Genomic DNA, 13915 nt, shown 5'->3' with positions numbered 1-13915 from the left:
GAGAATCACAATTACAATCATATGGGTAGAGAACAACGAAGGATTCCTACTTTATTCTAGGCATATGTAAGCTCTATGGGGATCCCATTTTCATTCTAGGAAGAACATTTGAAAGGGATGAAAAAGGTCATGTCGTCTTGTGAGGAGGAGATTATAATAGTGAATTGCATATGGTAATTTCCTCACATGGTTAATTTTCAAATTAGATCACAATTGATGGAATACTTAGTCAACCCACACCACTTCAATCCCAAGGCCATTATAAAGTAGAATTAGTGGGTGAACATCAACTAGTTTTGAAGTATGGTTATAACAAAGGTAGTATAAGAAACAAAAATATTTTCTATTCAAAATATATGCTGCAGAGTGGGGGTAGAGGGTGTTGTGATGTAGAGTTGGTGGGTATGGTGTTTTGGTGGAGTATAAAATTGGTAAAATTTAAACTTTCTTCAATGTGTGATATATGATAAAAACCACTATTTATGTCAAATTACTAGAGTGGAACCTAGTGGATAGAGTGAATTTATATGCATAATAAAAACTAGCTTTAAATACACGATCGATGGTCACATGTAGGAACATAATTTCACACTAAAAATAGTTTAATTGGTGGTGGTCCCTAGAAGGCATACAAGGTTATGTCCTCCACATCCACATTTCCCTTGTGTCGAAGTTCATTGGGCGAAAGATTATTGTGCAGAAGTTCAACTCATTTTGTGTAACTCCACTCATTGAAGTTAAATGTATGGAGGTTTGCACATTGAGATAAAATTCCGCACAATAATCTTCTGCATAATGAACTTATGCACAATGGCTTAACCAAACACCAATGCTCCCATCACACACATGACACATGCCCATTCATTTACCAATCCCGATACCGAAGGCCAAGATTCACCTTGTAATCGTCGTAGTACACCCAATCATAGTTAATTAAAAAACACAATGCTTAGATTCACTTCCCAAGCTTCACAAGATTCGATGAATGATAACCTTTATGGTGTCACAGGCATTGAATCATGGCAAGATTGGGAATAAAGAAACCTTGTGGGCATGAAACTTAACCTTTGAAGAACCTTACAATGCATTGTATTCACGCCTAGTGAAATGAAATGAAATCCATAGGGTATCATATAATTAAGGCATCTATTAGGACAATCCAATTTACTATCCCTTGTCTTCTAGCAGTGTGCACAATGAGGTTGGTGAGGCTGCACATAATTTCTTGTGAGATTCCCCACTTCATTGCAATTTTCAAATCATGGCGGAGGATGCTTGACATCATTCTGTGGAGCCATATCTCCTTATTTTAGCTTTGACCCCTATTCCTTGCCCCAATGGACTCGACCGAAAACAAGTTCTTCTAAAACCATTCTTCTGGCAACAATTAAAGTTTGAGTACTCTAGTAAGGACCATCTCTTTAAGAGTTCAAACAACAACAAAGAACATACCACCAATAACAAGTGCTTCAAGGTTGTTAATCCATCAATAAAGCATTGGACTAGGGGAAAGGATGAGGAGTTAGGCTACGATGACTTATAGTCCGATGCTATAATGTTTTTAATTTGTGACCAAGTGCGGAAGTGTGGATAATGGTGATTTCTTTGCACATCTGCACAATAACCCCCCCCTCGCCCCCACTCAAAATCGTAGATTTTTAATCTCCTTCCAGCATAAGTGTGATAATGCATTATCTTTTTTTATCATATGTTCGGAAGTGTGGGAGAAGCACATATGCAACTATACACTTTCACATTTTCGCATTCTCATTACATTTGCATCTTGGTCATCCTTAATATTTAATAAAAAAAATAAAAATAAAAAGAATGCAATAAAACGTAACTTTTTATTCTATCAGCAACACCAAACCTAACATATGATTTGGTGTAAAGTGTTTATTTTTTGGTGTAGGTTTTAACCCGGTGCAGAAATTACCTGCATACGAATTCTAAAACATAGAAAATAAAAAATGCGGGAGCATAACACATAAAACACATATACATAGAGATTTTCCCCTGGATCCCAAAACCAAGACTACTAGCTTGATTTTTCATTATGTTCCTTTCAATGTTACAATACATATTTATACATGCCGAAGTGTCCAATACCATGGGCCAAAAACCATCATGTCCAAAACCATGGACCGAAAACCATCGCGTCCAAAACCATGTGCGAAAAACCATGCACAAAACCATAGGTAGGTCTGCCCAAAGAATATAACACAACCCAACAGTTGGGGCTTGAAACCAATGAAGAATATCGTGCCCTATAAACTTTATTCACTTGGTTTTGACGTGCTGGAAATATGCCAAAAAATGGGGTTTCCTCGGTATGAAGTCCCAACTATACCTCACATAGGAGCCCCAACTAGAAAATAAGGTTGGTTGCCATAATTCTTAGGGAATTGCCTTGGCGGCAATTACCAACACAAGAGATTATGTAATATGCAAACAATATTTGAAACAAGAAAGTAAGTTGACATTGTGAGGCATACAATTGCAAGGTATATATACTTTCATGGAAGAGAAAAGAGAGAGTAAGCCTCTAGAAGAAAAGTAATAGTACTATCCTAAAAGAGACACACAAGGGAATGGAAAGAATAACTGATTAACTTTCAAAGTAGTTCACAAGATAAAAATGATAATAAAAGTACATGTTATGAAACCAGCTCAAGAAAAGATAGAAAAGATAGATCAACGCCTTAGAATTCAGCCTCTTCGAGGGGGCAACCTCCTTTACATTACATAAATGAACAATTCTTGGATGATTCAAATGACAAAACCTCCTTTCTATATATAGGAGTCTAAGGAGTCACAATATAATCCAGCCGACCTAACAATAATAATATAAAGCCACAAAAATAACAATAGAGGGATTCTATGGGGCACAGAAATAACAATATGGGGGTAATAGGGGCACAAAAATATAAATAAGGGGTATAACTACAATAGTAATGGGGTAATCACTAGTATTATAGGGACCCAACATGCCCCTCTCCTTCAAAAAAGTGTTGTCCTCAACGCTTGAGTAGTTCTGGATACTTCTGCATAAAATTCTCATCCTCCCATGTGGAATCTTCAGCGGATAAGTTCTTCCACTTGATAAGATACTCTGAAATTGATCGATTTCGTAGCTGTCGAGTTCTTGTTTCTGTGACTGCTTCCGGTTCCAATATAATTTTTCCTTCCTCGTCAAGTTCTGGCAATATTGTTTGAACTGGGAGCTTGTCACCTATAACCTTCTTTAAACATGAAACATGGAAAACTGGGTGCAATCGAGAAGCTGCAGGAAGCTCCAATTTGTATGCCATAGTACCAATCTTTTGCAACACCTTGTACGGACCATAATACTTTGGTGATAATTTATTATCCTTCTTAGCTTGCTTGAGGGACATTTGCTTATATGGTTGTAGCCGTAGGAATACCCAATCACCTACATCAAAACTTCTTTCACTGCGATGTTGATCTGCCTGTTGTTTCATTCTATTCTGTGCCAACACGAGGTTATCCTTTAAGAGTTGGAGGACTTGTTGTTGATGTTCGATGTGATGTTCCACTGCCTGAACCTTAGAATTTTCTCTTAAATATGATGTGATGGATGGTGGTTGATACCCATAAAGTGCCATAAATGGGGTCATTTTTGTTGTTGTATGGAAGGAAGTGTTATACCACCATTCAGCCAGAGGCAACCATTTGACCCATTGTGTCTGTTTATCAGATACAAAGCAACGAAGATATCCTTCCAAACATTTGTTTACTATCTCAGTTTGCCCATCAGATTGAGGATGATAAGATGAGCTATGAGCTAACTGAGTACCAAGACAAGAAAATAATTCTGTCCAAAAATTTCCAGTGAAAATGGGATCTCTGTCACTTACAATAATCTTTGGGTTTCCATGTAGCTTTTGAATTGTTTCCATAAATGCAGTAGAAACTGTACTGGCTTTAAATGGATGTGATAATGCACAAAAGTGTGCATACTTGGTAAGTCTGTCAACTACCACCATGATGACACTCTTTCCCTCAGACTTGGGTAAACCTGTGATAAAATCCATTGAAACCTCCTCCCAACGTTGGCTTGGAATGGATAAAGGTTGTAATAGACCTGGTGTCTTAATTGTTTCAACTTTATTTTTTTGGCAAACCAAACATTCCGCCACAAACTTTTGAATATCTGATTTAAGGCCATCCCAAAAAAATTCCTTCTTAACCCTGTGGTAAGTTTTTAAAAATCCTGAGTGCCCTCCTAAGGGAGAAGTGTGCAATTCCATAAGAATCTTTTGTTTTAGCTGGGAATTCTTACAGAGGTATAAGCGATCTTTGTACCATAACGAATCATTTTGCCAGCTAAATGTATCAGACGTACTGGAATCTTGTTGTAACTTTCGAATAAGTGCCCACACTTCTTCGTCATTCTTCCATTCCTCCCTTGCTTCGTTTATCCAATCTGGTTGGATAATAGAAATGGCGCACAACAATGCTTCCACATCCTCATCCTTTCTTGAGAGTGCATCTGCCACCACATTTTGCTTCCCTTTTTTGTAGATGATTTCAAAGTCATAACCCAACATCTTTGTGACCCACTTTTGTTGCTCTTCAGAGGATAATCTTTGTTCTAAAAAGTATTTAAGGCTATCATGATCCGTTTTTACCTTGAAGTGTCTTCCCATTAGGTAGGGTCGCCATTTCTTAAGTGCATGGAGTATTGCCAACATTTCCTTCTCATAAATAGCTTTGCTTAAAAACTTTCCCTTGATTGGACGACTTTCAAAAGCAATGGGTCTTTCATCTTGCATTAGAACAGCACCAATTCCATTTCCTGAAGCATCACATTCCACAATAAAGGTTTTTGTGAAGTCCGGTGTAGCTAAGACCGGTGCTTGGCACATTGCCTCTTTAAGATGTTCAAAGGCCTTTGTTGCTTCCGGAGTCCATGAAAATGCATCTTTCTTCAATAATGTTGTTAGAGGTGCTGCTATTCTCCCATAATTCTTAACAAACTTGCGATAATACCCTGTCAACCCGAGAAATCCTCGCAGATGCTTTATGGATGTGGGGATTTTCCATTCCTTAATGGCTTTAATTTTGCTAGGGTCTACCTTAACTCCTTCATGAGATACAATATGACCCAAATATTCCACCTCCTGGACTCCAAAGAAACATTTGGATCTTTTTGCATATAATTGTTTCTCCTCCAATAGTTGTAGCACCTTGTCAACATGTTCAACATGATCCTTCCAAGACTTGCTGTAGATTAGTATATCATCAAAAAATACTAACACAAATTTTCTAAGGAATGGTTTGAAAATTGAATTCATCAAACCTTGAAATGTTGAAGGTGCATTGGTAAGGCCAAAAGGCATGACCAAAAATTCATAATGACCCTCATGAGTTCTAAATGCTGTTTTCGGAATGTCTTCAGTCTTCATTCTGATTTGATGATATCCTGAACGAAGATCCAACTTGGTGAAGTAAATTGATCCATGCAATTCATCCAGTAATTCATCAATGACAGGAATGGGGAACTTATCTTTAATAGTGAGCTTGTTGAGCTCCCTATAATCCGGACACATGCGCCATGATCCATCCTTCTTGTGCACCAATACTACTGGAGCAGAGAAAGAACTTTGACTCGGTTGAATTATACCAGCCTCTAGCATTTCTGCAACCATACGTTCAATTTCACTCTTTTGGACATAGGGATATCTGTACGGCCTGATGTTTGGAGGAACACTTCCTGGAATCAGATGAATAGCATGATCATGATCACGCATAGGTGGGAGACCTTTGGGAGTCTCAAATACCTTGGAATGATTGTCCAGGACTTTTTGGAGATCTGGAGAAATAGATGATTCCAATGTGGAAACATCTAGCGAACATAATTGTGCAATTACACCTCTTTGCTCCTTTTTTAGAAGCTTTGTCATACCATTAGAGCTGATTATCTTTCCTGGTTTCCCTGCAATACCCCTTAATTCAACTTCCTTTCCTTCTGTAGAAAATTTGATGAAAAGTTCTTGAAAATTAAAAGCTATTGTACCCAAGGATTGTAGCCATTGGACTCCTAGTACAACATCAGCACCTCCCATTGGAATGGAAAGCATTGGGCTAGTCAATACATATTCTCCCATGGATAGCTTGATATTATGGCACTTTCCAGAGCAATTTATTGTTCCTCCATTTGCAATCATCACTTGACACTCTGGTGCTGGATATAGGAAGCAATTCAATTCTTTTGCTACCTTACAATGAATAAAATTGTGGGTGCTTCCTGAATCAATCAACACTATTACCTTTTTCTTCTTGATTTGTCCTTCTATCTTGATGGTTTGAGGAGTGGTAATTCCTGCCAATGCATTACAAGATATGGTCGGATTTATTTGTTCTTCATCTAGGCTTTGTTCCTGGAGTATATCCTCTTCTTTTGACCTTTCTTGCTCCTTTTCTTCTTCCTCTTCACAATCTATGTAGAATAATTTCTTCTCAGCACACTTATGACCTTTAGTGTATTTGCTATCACAACTGTAACAAAGCCCTTTTGCTCTTTTTTCTTCCAATTGTTGTGGTGTCAACCTTATAGGTTGTGGAAGACTAGGGGCAACAACACTTCCGTCTTTATAGTTGTGAGTGGTATGCTTCCTGGTTGCCATAATTTTGCTTTCCATTTTTCTTGCTAACCTGAATGCCTTCTCTAATGAATCAGGTTCCCAAAGGCGAACATCATGTTGGATATTATCCTTTAAAGACCCTATGAACACATCAATCCTATGCTCCTCTGGAATATCTTTTACCCTTATGTTCAATTTTTGGAACTCCTCAATGTGCTCCATTATTGAACCCTTTTGTTTGAGACTTATCAATTGGCTAAAAAAAGTGTTGCTTTTTGTATCCTCATAATGTGCTATCAATTCTTCCGTAAAAATTGCCCAAGTGATAAATGGTTTACGAGAGCAAAGCCATTGATACCATACAAACTGATTTGGTTCCAAATATAAAGTTGCCATACGTACCTTTTGTGTGTTTTGCACATTATTGAGATCGAAGAATTGCTCCATCTGTAATATCCATGTGGCAGGATCCTTGCCATCAAACTTCCTCATATCGATTTTTGGAATATGGTGAGTCTTCGATCCAACATTAGCATCTATGGAATCATGATTAACATTTCTTTTGTTCTCATCATGAGTTTCCTTTAGTACCCTTTCACCCTTAGGGACCATTTCTTGTAGCAACTTATTCATATTTATCTTCAATTCATCCATGTCTGTCTTCAAATCTATCTTCAAATCATCCATCTTAGCTTCCACGTCAATCATCTTAGCTTCTACGCCTTTCTTTAAACAGTCCATCTTAGCTTCTACACCTTTCTTTAAACCATCCATCTTAGCTTCTACATCTTTCTTTAAACCATCCATCTTAGATTCTGTTCCTTTTTGTGCAAGGGACAATTGTTGCACTTGGTCTTGTAATTTTGATATATCATGTTGCATTTTTTCCTCTTCTTCATGAGTCATGCTAGAGCTTTCAGGTTCCTTACTAGGTGTTTGCATTTTCTTTCCTCGGGGCATCAGTTACCGATAATAATGCTCTACTATGCCCTTTGAATTCCTTCAAAATAAATTTTCAAACCAAGCTTAAGCAAAAATTTAAGAAAATCTACACACCTTTTTTCACTTTGTAGGAGCTCAATATTGCCTCTGATGTATCTCTGTACTTTCCAATCATCTAGTTCTGAATTTGTGAGCTGTAGTAGCCCTCTGTGTCCTCTTTCCAATGCCACAAGTCTGACCCAAATTGGATTCTCCAAGGAAGAGTTATGTGAAATCTCCCACAGTGACTTGCTTATAGACTAGTTCAGTAGAGCGAACTTGTACGACGTGCCACGAGTCACTGTTTCAACCTTTGGATCTGACATGCATACAAGAAACTACCGTCCGTCCTCTTTCTGTACCTTCTTACGAAATTTCAATCCGATCCCCAGAGAGAAAGTTATGACGATTTTCCCCAGGTCACCTGTTTTTAATGTAATTCAGGAGTCTGCAAAAAGACCAACTTCCTCAGATCATATCTCCACAAATATCACGTGAAAAGCTCTGAAATTCGGACCCAAGCTTCAGCGCGATTTCTTCTCAAATGGGTTTTTTTTGCGACTTCTGAAACGTCACAGAAAAAAGTTATAGTGAAAATGCCACGATGACCTGTTTGGAGCAGCGAAACCCTAGAATCCAAAGCTCTGAAACCAAATGTTATGAAACCAGCTCAAGAAAAGATAGAAAAGATAGATCAACGCCTTAGAATTCAGCCTCTTCGAGGGGGAAACCTCCTTTACATTACATAAATGAACAATTCTTGGATGATTCAAATGACAAAACCTCCTTTCTATATATAGGAGTCTAAGGAGTCACAATATAATCCAGCCGACCTAACAATAATAATATAAAACCACAAAAATAACAATAGAGGGATTCTATGGGGCATAGTAGTAACAATATGGGGGCAATAGGGGCACAACAATATTAATAAGGGGTATAACTATAATAGTAATGGGGTAATCACTAGTATTATAGGGACCCAACAGTACATAACAATGCACATTCAATGAGATGCATATCAAATCCAATTGAATAGTTCATTTTCATTAGTATGTGTTAACATAAACATACATCGCAAACAATGAAATAATAGTCTTACAATCATTCACAACATATGCATGAAAGTGTGTTGAATCTAAGATCTTCATATATTAAATGAAAATCCCAATATACATAAATACAATGCTACCACACTAGCCCCAATAGTCAAACTTTAAGTCACTACTTACTCCTCCAAAGCAATATATTCTCTCCTATGCCACACTAGAGAAGCCAAGGTGAAAATTCCAAAGTTCTTTTTATTGAGCTATGAGAGTGTATTTATAAAAAATGAGGTGACTCTCCACCTATCATGTGACTCTTTACCTCCCTCATGACTCTCGAGCTCCTACTACAACTTTTCGAATTCCTATGTGACCTTTGAGCTTCTATATGACTTAATAACTTTCTAGTGAGTTTTCACATTCTATGTGGAACCCTTGGGCTTACACATTTTACATTTTCTCATTTTTGAAATTACATAATTATATTCCACAAGTGATGCAAAATACATTGACACATATGAATTTGGTGATGACACTTTGAGAAGCCATTACTTGGTGACGATGACATACGACTTCATTGTATCAATGCCAAGATCTTCTCCTAGCTGCTATTACTTCGAATTCTTCATGATAGATATTTTCTTGTACTCCAATCACCTTCCAAAGGATCTAGATGAGTGTTTGAATCTTCAAAGTCATCATAAGTTTCCATCCCTTTGTCTTGGTCCAAGATTTCTTCATGTCTTCATGGTGGTTCCTCCTTTTTCTTCTTCTTTGAAAGTGCCTTCTTGTAACCTCTCTTTGATAGTTCCCCTTGAACATCACCCTGCCATGTTGAGATGATAACACCTATAAATGATGTCCACTCATGATAATCCAACATCAGTTTGAAAACCACCTGCTTTACCATTGCTTTCTTGTGGAAAGTCTTGACTATGGTGGATTTGTGTTAGGGATGAGAGTGAGAGGCTTCCTTGGGGACATTGCATAGTTACAGGAGGTAATAAGTGGGAGAATGTGAACTAGGAATCTGCACTGTGCTAGGGAAAGAGGAAGAGGCTAGCATGTGTGTGAAGTATAGGAGACAATGTCTCAAGACTTATGGGTTGAGGATACCCAGGAGAGAGAGAGAGAGAGAGAGAGAGAGAGAATGTATTGCACATTTCTATGTTGAAAGGGTCGAAGTATGCCTCACTACTCACTGGAACTGTGCATTGCATAGTGTAGGCAAGGATTGACAAAGCTTTTACACAGTGGGCAAGTTCAGGAGACAAGGATGGAATGACTATTGACTATGACTATGCAGTGCGTAGTGCTCAGGGAAGAGGAGGCATGGATTGCACAATTGAGCTTCACATGGGCTATGGGATGACCCCACTATCCACTATAAGTACATAGTGTGCAATAGGAGGCAAGACAAGGCAATGAATTATGTGGTGAGGGGTTTAAGTCAGCAGGATTGGCAAGACTAGGCATTGTAGCTATGCAATGCGCAATGATTAAGGGCAATGCTTAGTGAATTGCGTAGTTATCTTTAGAAATTATTAGGAGGAGGCTCCACTGTGGCTCCACTATCCACTAGAACTGCACAATGTGCAACAGATTCAGGAAGAAGTTAACTCTAGGCACTGTGAGAAAGTGTGAGCAGTAAAGACTTGAGAAACTATGCTTCAGGATTGCATAATGTGTTTTTGAAGAATATTTTCCTTCGGTTGATGCAGTGGACATTTACAGGAGGTAGGGGTGTTAGTACTGTTGGCTAAGAATGCACAATGTGCTCAACCTTTGGCTGGAAGTTCAGGTGTGCAGGATGTGAGGATGAGGAGATCTCCATAATCAGCTAAGTGTGGGATCAGTGGAACAAGAGAGGAAAAAACATGCAAACAGGCTCCAAAACAATGATATCACACATGTACACCATTGAACACAAGCCAAGAGAAATAAAAATACCCAAAATAATCATGCATACCTTGAAACAACAACAGAGCAACACTTATTTCTAAGTGCAACAATTGTAACTTAGCTTTATGACACTTAGAGTACAAGTTATGACACTAGAGTCAATTGCAACCAGAAAGTGGGCTAAGTTGTGGGAGAGTATATAAATCATATTCTTATGATATATAAGATCAAATAATGCATACGATTGTGCTAGCTATGCCTCCAATGGTGCGCCAAAGTGTGACACATGTAGGAGAGAAAAGAATCAAAAGTGATACTTGTGACAGTGAAATCAAGAAAAATGATAGTCTAGAAAGTGAAAGAGACACTTATGAAAACAAAAGTATGCAAAAGAAATAGCTGAGAAAGTCACCCAAATGATGTTACATTTGTAGCTAAGAGTGAGGGATACTGTCAATTGAAATTGTGCACTGACTATCCACATGGATTGCACAATCATTGTCCCTTTCAATTGCAGAAGCACTATCATCACAGACTACATAATTTCTGAGAGTTATGCAATGTTTTCCTCCAAATATTGCACAGTCACTATTACCAAGGATTGTGGATGCACTTTCTTCGAAGACTGCACAATGCATGTCTTCAAAGGATAGACATGGACTACTAGGCTTGCTAGGAAAGGGTGCGCTTATGGATGCATCAAAAGCTAAGCATGTGTAAGCAAGTGACTTCGATAGTTAGAATATTTGAAGAAAAATTAAGGACATATAAAAGTATCAACTAATCACAAAGTGACCACGAACAACTTGAGATGACCGATTATAATATCACAACAAGGCTCCAAAATTCAGGATGTGGGAAAAAATTTGGAGGGTGTTTGTCGCAACAACAACACTTGGAAATACACTGGAAGAAATTCACCATATGGACCAGTGTAAATTCCCCATTTATCCCAGTTATATGTATAGTTTCTCCTATCCCTTTTCTTAGCTAAATGCATTTACAGGGCTTTCCATATCTCAATTATTTCTATCGAGGAGAAGGAAATTATATATTTGTGAGTTTAAGATGGTCAAAGTTTTAGTTCCATATCTGGTGTTGCTATGCTATCAGCAGGCCTATTTAGTACCCCGACAAAGTCACTTTACAAAAACAAGCATTGATTTGCTACTAATGATCTTGTTCAATACCTTGGAGAAGTTTCTTGCTTCACCTCTCTATGCAGGAAGCCTTTATCTTCTTTCACCTTTTATTTTATTTTCAATATCCTCATTGGAATTTTATTGGAATTTATATCACTAGGGTGGAAGAGGGATCTCAACTTATTGAGAGCAACAAAGGTTATTCCTTAAGAGGCTGTCATATACATCTAAAATTAATCTGCCCCTCTTAGTTTTATCCTTTTCCTTCTCTACTCAATTGTATCAACAAACACAACACCATTCAATTACCATACCGAGTCAGGGAATGAAGATCCTAAAATAGATATAGGCATCATGGTTTTTCTTATAGATTTCCTTTTGAATGAACCATATTTTCGATTCAGACATCATTCACCTTAAATATATCATAATCAAGCAAAGAAGAGGGACCAAAATTTAACCAAGTGTTGATGTCTGTGACAAAGCCCTTTCAAAGCTTTACCACATTGTTCTTTTTGAACCAAACAAGAGAAATTTTCAGGCATGGTCTTAATGACCAAAATGTGGAAGAAAAGAAATGAAAAAACAAGAAAAATAAAGAAAATGTAAGACTGAAATAAAAAACATCATGGAAAGCAAAAAGAAAGAAAACAACATAAATCCAAAAACTAAATGAGAAGCAAAATGCAGGGTCAATGTGATGCAAAAGAAAAACTAAAATGTGAATAGACCTACTCATAATGTAATCGACTAGAAGGTCAAAGCTAAGTGAAGTGAAATTTCCAATGCAACCATACAAGCTACTCCTGACCTGCAAGTACAAAGATGCAGAAAATTAGTACCAGTATAAAGTAATGTGAAAATATAGAGATATGATCACGAATACCTTGCACAAGAAATAGTAAGGTCTTTCTTACTAGCATAAGTTGTTCCATAACAACTAAATTTAACCGGTCTGCAACCTTACCTTTTTTATTAGAACAACAATTGTACAAACCTCTAAAGACTGTTGTGAATGTACCTTCATCTATGTTCTCATTTTGAGCAAACATCAAGAAAGATCAAAACTTATTATTTATGACAAAGCATGCTAAGTAATATGTTTCCAACCAATCATAAATTCGATCATGGAATTCGAAGCACTCCTTTTGAAATTCCTGAAATTATTGGGAGAATGAACTTTCATTAGCGCATTCGAAACCTGGGAAGAATCTTGCAAAGGGAAGACAACTTGATATTGTCTAGAAGTCTTCTCAAGATAGTGAAGACCTGACATAACCATCAGCAAAGGTTGAAGTGATTAGTGCATCAATTGTTTGAAAAATGTTTGAATGATGAAATGATAAATCAAAAAAATTAATGGTTTCAATAAGATCAATCAATGTAAAACAAATATCATTAGATACTCTAGTGGGAAAATGATTAATTGAATGATAATTGTTAGTCCCAATATTATGATCAGATGGATCAGTTAAAGCATAAGATTCTCCATAGTTGGAAAATAGGGATAGATTGATTTGAGTAGTTATACAATTTATTTGAATAATAGAATCATTTTCCTCACATTCTAAATCCAAAAAATAATTACATTCTATCCGATTACAAACTAAATTTGCAACACACAAATCAGAGGAATTAAAAATGAATGCTAGTATAAAAAATACATGAAACTAGTCAAGATACAAGGGATCAACATGTGTATCAACTTGGGAAATTAATTTGTCAAAATGAGGAATTTGATTCACCAAATAACTTAGGAATTCACTAACACTCCAGAGGATAACTTGTGCAGCATTCACAAGAAAGACTAGAAGCTCATTATTCACATAAACATTTGACTGAGGTGAATCCTTTGGATGATGATAATATTTGTCTTGATAATTAAACTGATTGGCCTCACATCTCTATACACCCATAAAAGATATACATTCCAATCCTGACTTTGATATAAGAAGTTTACACGAAGATGATTCAAAAAATAAGATTCTTAATCCAATCAGAAACCCTATCTTAAATGTTAGGAAAATTGACTTGGAAACTCTAAAAATATTTCAAGAATGAGTTTACTTTTAGTGAAACAATGCAGAGAAAAGAATGATGTGAGAAAGTCCAAATCTGACCTAGTTCAAGGACCTCATCAGGATTACAAGATCTTGACATAACCATCAACGAGAGTTGAAGTGCCTCGACTCCATGATAAGCCCCACAACTTTTAAATGTTGAATAATTATATTTT

This window comes from Pinus tabuliformis, chromosome 8, assembly GCF_031772625.1.
Source record: "Pinus tabuliformis cultivar Carrire ecotype Pingquan chromosome 8, CPIR1, whole genome shotgun sequence".
In the NCBI taxonomy this organism is placed as follows: Eukaryota; Viridiplantae; Streptophyta; class Pinopsida; order Pinales; family Pinaceae; genus Pinus; species Pinus tabuliformis.
Note: the sequence above shows the minus strand (reverse complement) of the source record.